General features: G+C 40.8%; 1 protein-coding gene across 8 annotated transcripts in view; it reads left to right on the plus strand.

Moving 5' to 3' along the window:
• Positions 1–15,627, plus strand: part of LMO7 (LIM domain 7) — a 155,436-nt gene that overhangs the window by 16,810 nt on the left and 122,999 nt on the right. For all 8 annotated transcript variants that reach the window (XM_055134053.1, XM_055134057.1, XM_055134051.1 and 5 more), the window contains exon 2: positions 497–566. The gene's annotated coding sequence lies outside the window, so the exon portion shown is untranslated. The remainder of the gene's footprint in view (positions 1–496; positions 567–15,627) is intronic.

The raw sequence follows: 15,627 nt of genomic DNA on the forward strand, positions 1-15,627 counted from the left end.
GGACTGTATGGGAGTGGGATTGAACTGGAGTCAGCATCAGGCAAGGAAAGCACACTAACCCCATCCTTTATCCCCCACCCCACCCCCACACACTGCCTTTAAATCTGGCTAAATAATATAGTGTTAAAGATGAATCAGTTTGAAAAAAAATCAGTGAAAATAATTAATAGAAAAAATTATTAAGGCCAGCCGGGCTAAATTTTAATAAACAGATTCTTAAATTGGAAATTTGAAAGGACCCAACACACGGTTCTGTAGCAACAGTAGAGGTAACAGATTTTGCTGATGTGACCTGGGATCTTGAAATGCAGCCGGAAGACCACTGCCTGTTGCTTGCAGTTCTGTTCTTCTGTCTTTTGACTTGGTTTCCTTGTTTTATGTTGAGGTCTTAGCTCTGGACAACAGTATGCTGATCTATAATTTTTGAAAATGTTCAAATGATCACTGTGTTGGCATTTTGGTAATTGCATATGTTTTTTTGTTTGTTTGTTTTCAGCTTGGTTAATAAGCTTAAACCTGGTGTCATTAAGAAGATCAATAGGCTGTCCACACCAATAGCAGGTTTGGTAAGTAATGGACTGTCTTTAAATCTAAATTTCTTGTATTTCGAAACCAGGGGCATAGACCATTACCCGAAATTATCGTACAAATTAAGTTTGGGTTCCTGCCTGCTTGACTGCCTCCCTCCCTCCCTCCCTCCCTCCCTCCCTCCCTCCCTCTATCTCTCTCTCCCAATCTTTCTCTCCCTTTATCTCTCTCTCCCTTTCTTTCTTTCTTTCTTTCTTTCTTTCTTTCTTTCTTTCTTTCTTTCTTTCTTTCTTTCTTTCTTTCTTTCTTTCTTTCTTTCTTTCTTTCTTTCTTTCTTTCTTCTCTCTCTCTCTCTCTCTCTCTCTCTCTCTCCTCCCTCCCTCCCTCCCTCCCTCCCTCCCTCCCTCCCTCCCTCCCTCCCTCCCTCCCTTCCTTCCTTCCTTCCTTCCTTCCTTCCTTCCTTCCTTCCTTCCTTCCTTCCTTCCTTCCTTCCTTCCTCCCTTCCTTCCTCCCTCCCTCCCTTCCTCCTTCCCTCCCTCCTTCCCTCCTTCCCTCCCTCGCATTCCCTCCCCTCACAAGAAAATGTTTTTAGGGGGTGAGTTGAGTACATGTTTTGCTTGCAGGTGACCTGAGTTAAGTCCCTATATCAATTTAAGACCTTGTACCAAGGTCAATTGATAGTGGCCCCAAGCTCTTAACAAGGAGCGGGCTCTGATTTCCTATGTGGTGATCAAAAAAAGTGAAAAAGAGAAGTGGTTCTAGTGATTTTAATGGTGTTATATCTAGTGATTCTATATATTTAATGCTTTTATTTTGCATAGATACTTTATTTTTTTTTCAGTTTGCTTGTTTTCATATCTGTGCCCTTAAACATCATACTATTTCCTGGGTTATTTCTTCCACAGATTCCTTTTGTATAGAATTTTATTTTTTCTGACATTCAATCCTGCGTACATTGTTAGCTGGCCACATGTTAGTGAACTGTCAGATGTTCAATGCTTGATTTTTGCTTTATGCTCTTACATTACTCTGTCTTAGACTTGGGGAATATATTAATTTTGGGGGAGTTGACCACACCTGGTGGTGCCCAGGGTTTTCTGTTGGCTCTTTGCTCAGGGATCATTTCTTGTGAGGATCAGGGGACCATATGGGTGCTGCTATACTATCGCTCTGGTTGGGGAGTAGTTTTGAAATTCAAGACTTGCTTACTTTTTTCTTCAGTGGAATGAATTCCCCACCAACATGTAGTGTGATGTGGCAAGTCATTTTTCCTCTTTGCTTTGGTAATACTGTTATAATGATCATGGGTTATTTTCTAGACTCCTTCTAACTTTAGATTCAGAATTTTGGATCTAAATACCTAATACAGTTATGTAAATACTTTCAAGGATCCAGTTCCTTGAGAGGCCAATAATAGATGGCATTTGGAAATAAGTAATTTGTAATTGAGTACAGAAGCTGAGTAATTTCCAACATGTTTTGGAGCCCTCAGAACCAAGGCTGGTGATAGGAATCAGTTAAGTGGCATAAAATATGTTCAAGAACCTTCTTTTGACTATGCCTGAGGTTATTAAAAATATGAAAAATTTAAAGGCAGCAGTACTAAAATTTTTCTGATTCCTGCTGACATGAAAATCTCATCAAATTTTTGACAGGACTAAGTTGAATGCAGCAGATTAGAAAGTTTTTTTCTAGTAGAAAAGATTTTTTTTCTTTTTGGGTCACACCTGGCGATGCACAGGGGTTACTCCTGGCTCTGCACTCAGGAATCACCCCTGGCGGTGCTCAGGGGACCATATGGGATGCTGGGAATTGAACCCGGGTCGACCATGTGCAAGGCAAAACCCTACCGACTGTGCTATTGCTTCAGTCCCTAGAGAAGATTTTTAAAGTATTTTTCTTTCCTTCTGAAATATAGCTTAATGTTTTTTCAATATTGAATAGGTATGCATATAACTAAACATATTTGAATTTATACTAACATATATTAAAGTTCCCAAAGCTGTTGAACCCAAATATTTGCTCATTTTAACAGCCTTTTTCCTATTCCATTTATATCATAACTAGGCATCTGACATGATATTATTGATCCCAAATTTATGTAGATAAGAAACTTATATGAGAATGAATATAATTAGCTTTAGTAATGGAGTCAGAAGTTATTTAAAGAAAAAAATGAGAGAAATGATTTTTCAAATCTTTCTAGGTGGAAACATTCAATTTAGTAAAATAAGGAAACCGAAAATGAAGTTTTCTAAATCATCTATGAACATTCTAAGTTGCAGTTATATTGAAAATATTGGAGCCAGAGAGTAGAGGGATTAAGGCATTGGCCTCAAGCCTGGGCAACTCTTGGCCTGATCCTGGACACCATATCTAGTTCTCTGAGCACTTCTAGGAGAGTAATCTTTGAGCACAAAGCCAGGAATTGGTTCTGAGCAAAGCCAGGGGTGGCACAGCAACTTCCCTCGCTTCCCCAATGAAAGGACTTGTTTCTTCAAAGGGGCTGAGTTATTTAGATAGGCTGACGTTTAGATTTTAAAATGCCATTTCTTGGATCAATTACATATGTTTTAAATAAAATTAGCCTTTGGTCTCAAACACCCCGCATATTTGGAATGCTTGAATTATTGTTTGTTGTTGTTGGCCCCTAGAGATTTTATTCAGTCTTGATTCTGTGATTAGGCAAGAGCACAAATACATTTTATTTTTAAATCCAAATATCTCTGAGTATTTCTATTTCAAGCATCAGAAATTCTATCTGGTTTGGATTTTATCTCTAGAAACCAAGCTAAAATGCATTTCTGGTAAGTTAAATAGGCTGATTTCTCAAATATGAGTATTTTCATTTTGGATGTTGGGAGTGTAAGAGTGACTGTGACTCTGGAAGGGGTCTCAGCCCCGCTGGTGGGAAGTCATTACATGCCTCATTGGGCTCCTTCTTCTCATGCTTTATGTGTCAGCTTGCTTTTCTCAAAACTTCTAAGTCTCAATTTCCAGTGCAAAGCAGAGCTTCAGAATTTACTAATAGGGTTGTTATGAGGAGGGAAAGGAACACTATAGAGATTGTCTGATAGAGATATGGCGAGGCACCTGATAATTAAATATAACTTTATACAGATACCTCACGAAATATTTTTGGTGGAAGTTTATTCTTTCAACCAATCATTGAGTGTTGGCCAAATAGAATTTTCTGTTTATAGAGGATTAAATATATATATATGTATATATATTTATATATGCATACTTGTTGGGAAGAAAAGGAGAGAGAAGGATCTTGTTCTCCAAGAGCTTGCATTCTACTGAGGGAACAGGAACTGGTAACAAATGTTTTCATTGCGGGAGGAACCACACTTGGCTGTTCTCAGAGCTTACTCCTGGCTTTGCAGGCAGGGATCACTCCTGACAGGCTTGAGGGAACATATGGGGTGCCAGGAATAGAACCTGGGTCAACCACATACAAGGCAAGTGCCCTACCTGCCCCACTGTCTCTCAGGCACCCAATAATTCATAAGCCAGAAGGTGCTAGGTAGTATGCTGCTGCGAATGATAGCAAACTGACATTTGTTGGACACTACAGGAAGATTATGAAGAATCATCGCTCAGAATTCTTCAATAAGGAAGGCTTGGAGAACCAGTACAGAGGTTCAGGTATATATGTTTTATGCCCTGACTCGGGTTTGATTCCACTACCATATGGTCCACTCAGCATTGCCGGGTGCAGTTCTGGAGACTCCCTGAGGAGCGCCAGTGGGAATGAGGTAATCCCAGCACTGGGATTTGTGGTTCCTGAGTGGCACAGCATCCCTGGCCCTAATATTGAACTGCCCACCTGCTGAGCTGAGAATCTTTGTGTCAGGCCCCATAGGCCTTCTGACCCCTGCTTGGGGAGCCACCCAAAACAAAAACAAAATGCAAACAAGCAAAATTTTTTTTAATTTTTAATTTTTTTTTAGTGAGTCACAGTGAGGGTACAGTTACAGATTCACACCTTTTCGTGCTTGTTTTTCGCTCATGCAATGTTCGAGAGCCCATCCCTCCACCAGTGTCCATTCTCCACCACCAATGAACCCAGTATCCCTCCCACCCCCTGATCCCATCCCCCCCACCCTACCCCACCACTGTGGCAGGGCATTCCAATTTGTTCTCTCTCTCTCTCCTTTTGGGTGTTGTGGTTTGCAACAGGGGTATTGAGTGACCATTGTGTTCAGTCTCTAGTCTACTTTCAGCACGCATCTCCCTCCTCGCACAGGATCTCCAATCACATTTTACTTGGTGTTCCCCTCTCTGTCTGGGATGAATTTTCACCAACATGTGAGGCCCGCTTCTAAGCTATGGAGCCAACCTCCTGGCATTATATACTGCTATTCTTGGGTGTAAGTCTCCTACTCTGTTATTTTATATTCTACACATGAGTGCCATCTTTCTATGCCTGTCCCTCTCTTTCTGGCTCATTTTACTTAGCATGATACTTTCCATGTTGATCCACTTATATACAAAGTTCATGACTTCATCCTTTCTAACTGCTGCATAGTATTCCATTGTATAGATGTACCAAAGTTTCTTTAACCAGTCATCTGTTCTCGGGCACTCGGGTTTTTTCCAGATTCTGGCTATTGTAAACAGTGCCGCAATGAACATATAAGTGCAAATGTCATTTCGACTATACTTCTTACAAGCAAAAATTCTTTAAGGTGTAAATCAGCGACCCTAAATTTTAATTAAATTAAAAAAATTTTTTTTGAATCACCATGAATTACAAGGTCACAAAGGTATTTATAGCTGTGTTTCAGACTATACAGTGTTCCAGTCAATCCCTTCACCAGTGCCCACTACTTGCCACCACTATGCACAGTTTCCTACCCACCCCTCAGCCTACCCCTGTGGGAGGCCCTTTCCCCTCCTGCATTGTGTAAGTGTTCCCTTCCCTAGCTCGTCCCCACCAACCCTGCCCCAGTGCCAACTACCTACTGAAAATCAGTTCTCCTGCTCTTCATTTCTTCGGGTATTTCCATCAGGCATTTGAAATTCCCCTACGAGTTTTCTTTATATCCCATATAAAGATGGGATATCTCTTTCTATCCCATTCTGGGAATTTGGATGGTAACTCTAAATTTTTTGGCAGGCAGGAGGCAGTTTCACCTCCCAAGCAGTGGCCAGGGGCCCTTAAGGCTACTCCCAGCAGTACTCAGCCCGCTGATTTGAATGATTCAGTGCTGTACCCTGAGGAGCAGGGAACCACTAGGGCCACACTCAGTGGTGCTTGAGCGTCTCCATGGTGACATGTGGCAGTGCTGAGGAGGGGCTATGCAATAGCAGGGGTCAAGCTCAGGGATCAAAGTCGGCACGCAGGGTGGGCTCCACTCATCCCTGGGCTATTTCTCAGACCCCAGACATCTAAATTCTTGACACAAGAGAAAAAAAAATCGGAGCCAGATCCTTCATACTATTATTGTGTTTCCAGCATACTATTATTGTCATTATTTTGTTCATAGCCCCTAGCATGATGGGTGCATAGGAGAACAAAGGGATCAATTTTTTTTTTCTTTTTGGGTCACACCCGGCGATGCACAGGGGTCAGTCCTGGCTCATGCACTCAGGAATCACCTCTGGCGGTGCTCAGGGGACCATATGGGAGGCTGGGATTCGAACCCAGGTTGGCCGCTTGCAAGGCAAACGCCCTACCCAGTGTGCTATCGCTCCAGCCCCCAAAGGGATCAAATTTTAAATAAAGAAATCTGCACTCGTTGTACTATGGGAAAAAAAAAAGACTCATGGCTGGAGAGATAGTGCAGCAGGTAAGGCGCTTGCCTGGCTCATGGCCCACTGAGGTTTAATCCCTGCCACCCTATATGGTTCCCCTGAGCACGGCTAAGAGTGATCCCTGAGCACAGAGCCAGAAGTAGGTTCTTAGCACGGCTGGGCATGGTCCAAAACCCAACAAAACACTTTAGGATAATGTCTTTAATGGGAGAGTGTTAGAGGTTTAATTACGTTTCTTCACCACTGCTATCCCTCCTCCCACCCCACCCCGCCATCCTTCAGACAAAGAACATGACCTTGTCAGGGACTAGGGTTGCTGCTGCTGATGCAATTATCGAGGTGAGAATGAGGTCACAGTGGAACGGGGAGATGGTGTGTGTAGATCCAATGCAAGACGGACATGTGAAGGCAGGTTCACACAGGGGGAGTACCAGGTGATGCAGCTACTGGACAAGTAACATGCTAAGTTTGCCAGCCATCCCCCCACCCCCAGAATCGAGGAAGAGACAAGGAAGGGGATTCCTCTGTGGGGTTCCTCGGGAGTGTGGCTGCGTGCGGAGACCTTGTGTTTGGCCTTCTGGCCTCCTGAACTGGGAGATAATAAATCTCTATTGTTTTGAGTACCATCCCCATTGCGGAACTTCACAATGGCAGCTTAAGTGAACTAAAACAGCGAGGAGAATGTCCTAGGTAATAATGTACTTTTAGGGTCAGAACGATAACTCCGCAGGCTGAGCACATACTTTGTATGTAGGAGGCCAGGTTTGATCTCTGCTCCAAGAGGAGTCATCCCTAGGCAGAGATGGGTGTAGGCCTGGAGCACCCGTGTGGCCCCCAAACCATCTCCCCGCCCTGGAACAAGTGCTTTTAAAGAAAATCGTTATCTTAAAGTCAGGATTTCACAGGAAATAATATTTTAAAATATGAGGCTAGAACAGTAAGTAATAATACAGCAGGTACTATTGCCTTACATGCAGCTGACCCAGGTTTGATCCCTGGCATTCCCTATGGTCCCTGCCTATTGCTAGGTGTGGCCCCAAATCAAAATAAATATATACAGAGAGAGGTCATCCCCACCCCTTATCCAGGTTTATCCAGATTTACTGATGGTAACATCTTTCATAAATACAGTCCAATATTAAAGCATGAAACTGGGCTGGGGAGATACCTTGGAGTCTGGGGCACATACCCTGCATATAGGGGAAACTTGGTTTTAATTCCTAGAACCAGACGGTCCACTGAATTCTACCAGGTGTAACCCTCAGAAGCTAAGAGTAGCCCCTGAACACCACTAGTTAATGGCTCCAACCCCAAAGCAAAAAATCCCCAGGAAATTGACATGGGTGTAATTCATAGATTTTCATTAGATTCACCATTTTCATACCAGTTTATATATTTTTGTTTGTCTTTTAAAGCAGCAGAGTGCAGATACTCAAGCTAAATGAATGAAGAAGTGTTTTATTGAAAGGATTTATCAGGGAACTCACCCATTAATGTTTTAGGCTATAAATATGGCAGCCATATGCCATGTAATTACTTTTTTTTCTTGCCTCATTTCTAATAGAAACCTCTTGTTGAGATTCAGAAGGGAGGATCTCTAAAGATTTATACACGGCAAATATACCAGGCTAATTCAGTTGAGAAAGAATTGCATAATTTCTGAGTATAGGTTTAAAGTTAGTGGCTATAGTACCCCAAACTTTCTATTCTTTCTTATGCTGTCTCTTTTTAGTAATAACCCCACCCCACCTTCCACTGTAAAAACAACCCAACTCAGCTATCATATGTGTTTAATTTTGAAAACAAAGTAATAGATTTTTATCCTTTGCATATGGACCTGAGTGAAGAACATGGAATAGCCACATTGCCTGACTAAAACATAAATAATTATGATACCCCCCACCCCCCACTGCTTTGCTTGAAACCATTCATTTGATTAAAACTTTTTTTAAGGATTTATATCTCCAACCTTCATTTTTGTTTTTATTTCTGTTCCTTATGAAGCCTTGCTAAAAATGAAAATTCAGTCTAACTCGGGAATTTAAGCCTTCCAAAAAACTAGCAAGTGTTAAATGTGACCATGTTCAAATCACTGAAATTCAAAACTAAAACTTTATTTGGGAACCAGAAAACTCAACCTCAAAATAAAGCTCTGAGAGACAGACAAGATATTCTGATGGTGAAAAGAGCCATTGAACCAGAATAATGTTTAGCATCTGATGTTAGTGTGCATGAAACACAATATGTGTATAAAGCATCAAGGAAGTGATTAACTCTAATACTTACGGTGATCTTGGACCCCTGGTGACTTACTTGCATTTAGCAAAATGAGGTTTCTCAGGCTTGTTTGTCACTGTTCACTCTATGTTTTGGGCTGGCAATTTGAGATGATTCTTCATTGTGGGCTCTGTCTTGAGACTCCCACATGCAGAATGTTTAACCGTACATCTGTCACACCAACAGCCAGTGGCACTAGCCGTCCTCTTCCCTTTACTCGTGATAGCTGAACATTCTTCAGTCTATGCCAGAACACCTGTGAGGCAAAATCATCCATGGACTGGGAATCACAGAGCTAAAGAATCAAGAAAGTGAACACCAGGGGCTGGAGCAATAGCACAGCGGGTAGGGCGTTTGCCTTGCACACAGCCAACCCGGGTTCGATTCCCAGCATCCCATATGGTCCCCTGAGCACCGCCAGGAATAATTACTGAGTGCAAAGCCAGGAGTAACCCCTGTGCATCACTGGGTGTGACCCAAAAAACAAAACAAAAAAAAGTCAACACCATCTTACATGGGATGGTGCTGTGAATGAGTGTGGATCGGATGGCTCTGTTTGCCGTTTCTATCACAGTTTCCCTTTGAAAAACAATGGTATTCCAAAGATTTGATTTGAATGATTTGTTTGAATGTTTGTGTCTCAAGGACCTGCAAAAGAAAAAAAAATATCCTCAAGGGAAAAAATTCTCCAGAGAGACACCCTCGCCTTAAAAGTATGGGCCCATTTCAACGTCTTTGTTATAGAGGTTTACTCTGTCAGATTACTTTTAAGAGTGGAATGCACGAAGTATGACTGTGAAGACTGAGGCGTTAGTCTTCTCATCCAGGAATGCAGTAGAATGCAGGAAGTGGATAAAGATGCCAGCGGGCTTAAGCTTTTTGGATGTGTCAGCTTTCCTTGTCTTCTTAATGACTGCGACAAGGAAAAAGGCAAGTCCATGGCCCATTGTTACTGCCCTTTTCAGATATTATTGATTAATCTTTTTATACCTTTGTAAAATTATTTCTGATATGCTCTCTGTCTTTCTCTCCCCACCCATTCTTGAGTCAGATTCACTGTTGAAACATGTAGCCCTTCCCTTTCAGCCGAAGTGGAAAGTTTACCTGAGGATCACCTTATAAAATCAAAATATTCTTACCTAGATTTTATCACACGCTTTTCTTAAACTAACAAACACTTGCAGGCAGGGAATAAGTTGATCCTATTCTTTTCCCCAGAGTTGGGGAAACAAAAGGAGTTGGAGGTTTGTGGGACACTGAACTGGTGAGATTTTTATCCAAATAAAATCTAAGCCTGACCCTTCAATAACAGTGTTTTTCAGTGGTGGTGGTTGCGGGAACCCACTTTTGTTTCCTCTCATTCCTAATCCAACTAGAAATGAGATGGTATGATTCTAAATACTATTTTCATTTGGGGAAGGCACTTTTCTGGGTAGGAGGCAGGAATAAATCTTGTGTTGTTGAAGAGGATATACTCAAGAAATATTAGAGTGTTATTTGGCTGAGCAGATGATATAAACCTTGCTTGAAAAAGCACTGACTGCTTAAAACAAATCGGTGTGATTTTTATGAAACTATTACTTTCATTAGCAGCAATAAACAATATAAAGTACTGGTACTTTTCAAGATAGAAAGGGAAGTGAAGCATTTTTCAATTGTTAGGTTTGGGTCAATTGGTAGGATCTTGCCTATTTTAAAGATGGGATTAGCTTGCAGCCAGATTTGCAGTTCAGTTCCTGGCAGTTTGGGGTGTTTTTCAGTGTTATATCAGAAAAGTGAATGTTAAGTGTACAGAGATCATTGAACTTTGGAAATTTGCTAGTTTTGGGGACCTCAATAGAGATCAGATATTAGGGTTACTGTTACTGTTAGTATTGGGGCCTGGGCTAGGGTTAGGAATGTCGAGGGCTTAAATGGAAAGCCTTTTTTTTTGCCAAAATAAAAAGGGAAGTGACCCCTTTTGTCAATTTTAGATTTGGGCCAATCTGTAGAAGTGTGCCTATCCTACGGTTCCTTTGAAATATGGGAGTAAACTGGGGCACAATTTGCACTGTGGGTTTTGGGTGTTATCTTTTTTGATATTATTTCAGAAAAATGTAAATGTACAGAGATTCAACTTTGGAAAATTGCGAGTTTTGGACCTCACTAGAGATCAGGCATACTAGGAGTTAGGGTTAGGGTTAGGTTTATGGAATTGGAAGGTCAAAAACACAGTTATATACGTACAAGACACTTAACAAGTCACTGCAGGGAAAGCGATTGAAGACCTTGTTGTAAAATAATTTAGAATAACCATTTAATGGTAGAATTTTTCATGGCAGTTTTTCTGTCCTTGAATTTTGCTGTCGGTTTTGCAGTTTTCTTTAAGGAGCTCTTTCACATAACAGTTTGGGAGAAGCTTCTTCCTAGCAAATTCTTTTTTATTCATTCATCTTTGCTTGTTTGATTTATTAATCAGTAAAATAAATAGCTTTCATACTAATATTTTTTTTGGTTGTTAGAATTCTTATTCCTGATGGGTATAATGCCATTCTAGATTCAGGTGTTAAAAAAAGAATGTAGATGTGGCTGGAGCCATAGCCCAGCAGGTAAGGCATTTGCCTTGCATGCGGCCAACCCGGGTTCGATTCCCAGCATCCCATTAAGGTCCCCCGAGCACCACCAGGAATGATTCCTGAGTGCAGAGCCAGGAGTAACCTCTGAGCACTGCTGGGTGTGACCCAAAAAGGAAAAATAATAAATAAATGAAAGAAGGATGGGCTAATATATATTAGTGGGATGATAGTGCTTCAGTGTATACATACACACACACACACACACATATATATGTATATATATTTATAACCTGGTTCTGACATCACTTTCCTTTCAATTTTTATTTTCATTTTCATGTTCTTGATTTCCTCAAAATTGACATATATAGGGAAGACTAGATGTTTCATCCCATTACCGTGATTCCTAACTTTTGTTTATTCTCATTCATCACTGGATTGGAGCAATTTCATGTATGTTGTATCAGACTCTTTTGATCATTAATAATGGAAATTAAAGGTATTGATACACTTGTTTAAAATTGCTCAGTTGCCTGTGCCAAGTGTATGGCTCAAGTGGCAGAGCACATGCCTAGCGTGAGCAGGCCCTGCACTGCTCCCCAGTACCAGCGGCCCCCTGAGTTGTGTGGTGTTGCACTGGGGACCCCCAAGCAGCACGCACTAAGTGGATCATGGCCATTGCGACTTCACCCTCCCTCGCCTTCCTGCACCACTGCTGGGTGAATGAAGGATAAAACCCAAGACTGCTCAGTTGTGGTTTTGTGATTGTTCTGATTGTTCTTAGTTCTAAGAAGCTGAACTGTCAGGCGTTGTACAATAATGCCTCATACAAAAAGATTCAAACTACTAGATTTGAGTATCTCACTCATTTTCTGGAAAGAAAATGCCAATAACAAAGTCATGGAGTTATTTTTCTTAATACATGATGAGAAAGTGGTATGCTGTTGTTAGTATACTATTATGGGCATATATGAAAGTACACATAGGGCTGGAGTGACAGTACAAGGGTAAAGGCACTTGCATTGAGTGTGACCAACCCCAATTTGATTCCCAACACTGCATAATTGGTCCAGGAGTGACCCCTGATCACAGCGCCAGGAGTAAATCTGGAGAACTACTAGGTATGATGCATAAACCTAAAAGAAAAGCAAAGAAAAACTATGTACAAAAATTCATACAAGGAATTTTAAGAGAAAAATGAGACAATTGATAGAGGCAAATTTATATTCCTTTTATATAGAAAAGGAAAAACTTTTCTATAATTTTAAATTTTGAAATAGTCTAAGGTTATCCAATAATCAAATCTGAGAAAATAGAATGGAGATTATGCCATTCGCTGTCTTCAAGCTAACAAATATTAGGTATCTTACTAATTTGGTTTTGTTTTAGTTTTTGGGCCATGTCCAATGTACTCGGGTTACTCCTGGCTTTGTGCTCAGGATTTACTTCTTGTCAGGTTTGGGGGACTATATGGGATGCTAAGAATTGAACCTGGGTTGGCTGAGTGCAAGGTAAGCACCTTACCTGCTATACTATCTCTCCAGTTCCAGGTCCAAACAGTTTATTTATTTATTTAAAAAGCATTAAATTTTATTTTATATTTGGATATCATTATGGTAATATTCATGCCTTACCTGTTTTTAATAAAACTTTTAAAGAAATTCTGTGCTAATATATTTTGGAGTTTGCATAAAATAGGTAAGACCTGCATGCATAAAATTTTCCCTCTACACTTTAACGATGGAGGTTTGCAAAGTTTTTTATGATTTCTCATAAGCATTCAGTATTCCAACACCAGCCACACCACCAGTATCACCTTCCTTTCACCATTATCTCCAATTTTCCCAACCATGCCTCAAGCCTGCCCCATGGCAGGCCCACAGTCATTTATTTTGTATTGCTTAATATCAATAAATTGCTAGCAGAATGATAAAAAATATTTCCTTAGAGGAAAATTGGTGCAAATTGTTGTATCTCACCATGGAGACATTAAGTCCTTGTATAAGGGATAACTAAGAAGCATTCTGTGTTGCTGTTCGGTAGTTGAGACTGGTGCCTGATTCCTTCTATGTTACATCCCATCCAATCTGGAGTGGTACTACTGGGTTATCAATTGTAGATTTTGGAGAGGTCGCATGGCTGCATGCTTCAGGAAGTACAGAATTTTTAACTGGATGGTACAGCTGGAGATACATTTTTAACTGCACAGCAGGGTTGGGGTGTGGACATAATTGCTGGGGCTTCCAGAAGAGCAGGGAGGTGTTGGAAAGGTAGCCCATCCCAACTCTGAGAAAGCCTGGAGCTTTCAGTTACAAAGACACACATACCTGAATTTTTAGCAGGGCAATTTCTGGGTGTGGCTTGGTCCTGTGACAATGGAGTCCAGCCAGAGTCATGGTGGTGATTTTGCAGTGTGGGAGTGAGTGGATGCCAGGGCTCTGTTTGGGTGGCCCTGGATTGGCCCCACTCCCTTCTGGGGGCCCCAGATATCTCAGCCATGCATAGGTGTCTGAAAGATCTTTTGGTATCATACATTTTTTTTTTTTTTTGCTTTTTGCATTTTGGGTCACACCTGGTGATGCACAGGGATTATTCCTGGCTTTGCACCTAGGAATTACCCCTGGTGGTGCTCAGCGGACTATATGGGATGCTGGGAGTTGAACCCAGGTTGGCCGCATACAAGGCAAACGCCGTACCCGCTATGCTATTGCTCCAGTCCCTGGTATCATGCATTTTAACTAAGTCCTTAACCCCTTCGTAAAAATGGCATATCAGTATGACAGTTTTGGGTCCATTATTTAGGAGAACTCTCAAAGAGTCCCCTTGCTTCTTTCTATTTCTTTAAAACTCCCACTTAAAATAAGTATCACCAGGAGTGGAGACTTAAAACTTTATGTTGACATTAAAGCAGTTCCCAATACCCTCATAATGATGTAGTGCTGTAAATCAGGAAACTCCTGTTTTTCTTTCTAGCCAAAATTTCTTAGTCATGGCATTGACATGCTTAGAAGCACTTCCCTGAAGTTCCAAAACTTGCTTTAAAGTCTAAGACGAACATTTATATGTCAACTATCAGCCTTGAGGGCAACTGGTTTTCTTTTTTTTTTCTTTTTTGGGTCACACCCTGGATGCACAGGGGTTATTCCTGGCTCTGCACTCAGGAATTACTCCTGGCAGTGCTCCGGGGACCATATGGTATGCTGGAATTCAAACCCGAGTTGTCTGCGTGCAAGGCAAACACCCTACCCACTGTGCTATCACTCCAGCCCCGCAACTGGTTTTCTTTAAAACATTAATGAATTAGAATTGCTAAAGAAATATAACAATTAGCTTGTAGAGTTAAACAGTTATTTAAGGTAGGATTATATCATGCATGGCAGCTTTATTCAGATACTGAAGTATTTGCCTTTCATTGTGGAGAAGTGGCTCATGGAGAAACAAATGAGGTTAATAAGAAGTAGAATCCATGGGTAAACTGGTTTGTGGGCTCTGATCACTTGGGGTTTAAGCCCCAGTGTATCCCCTGCCCCTCACTTTCTATAAAAGTGTTTATTGAGCTCCTAGTATGTGCTAGGCACTCTTCTAGGAACCCCAGTTATAGTCATAGATGAGGCAGGGGGTAGTTCATCTCTATGGATCATAGTTGGTCATTATTAGTCTGACAGATGCTAATAGTTACCATGAAAGAGAATAATTATCAATTACCAATAATTACATGGAAAAATAAAGTGAATGGGTAGAGAAGAGTTGGGTACTTGTTTGAGAAATATTTCAGAGAATGTGCATAGTGACAGCTTATTTCTGGAGTAGATATGTAGATTGATACAACATATATTGGTACATACATTATATGATATATAAAATATATAATATGATAGGTATAATTTCATATAATTGTTATAAATTGATATAATTTATATACCAATTACAGCAGGGACTTGATTAGATCAATGTATTTAGGAGATATGTGGAAGGGAGTTTTCCTAACAGGAGGAAAAGAGGGGGATTAAGCCAGTTTCAAGCTGGATCAGCAAGAAGAATTGTAGGTCTGGAGCTGACTAAGGCAGCAAGATTATGTAAGGCTGAGTGGGTGAGTAGATCGCAGTTTTTACTTAGAGTGTGATAGAAGATGTTGGGAGCTTTTGAGAGCTATTTAATTGGTGATTAGAAATCATAGGTTGCTTGTAGTACTGAGCACATATACCTATAAATATACCAAAAAATCATTGAATTGAACAAAGTCGGTGGGTTGTATCTATATATATAATCTTAAAAAATTTAATTTAATTTTTTAATTGAATCACTGTGAGACAGTTACAAAGCTTTCATGTTTGAGTTTCAGCCATACATTAATTGAACACCCATCCCTGCACCAGTGCACATTCTCCACCACCAATGTCCCCAGTATTCTCCCCCACTACGCCTTTCCCACCTTTCCCTGCCTCTATGGCAGACAAATTCCCCCATGCTCTCTCTATTTTGGGGCATTATGGTTTGTAATATAGAT

This window comes from Sorex araneus, chromosome 1 (assembly GCF_027595985.1).
Source record: "Sorex araneus isolate mSorAra2 chromosome 1, mSorAra2.pri, whole genome shotgun sequence".
Taxonomy (NCBI): Eukaryota; Metazoa; Chordata; class Mammalia; order Eulipotyphla; family Soricidae; genus Sorex; species Sorex araneus.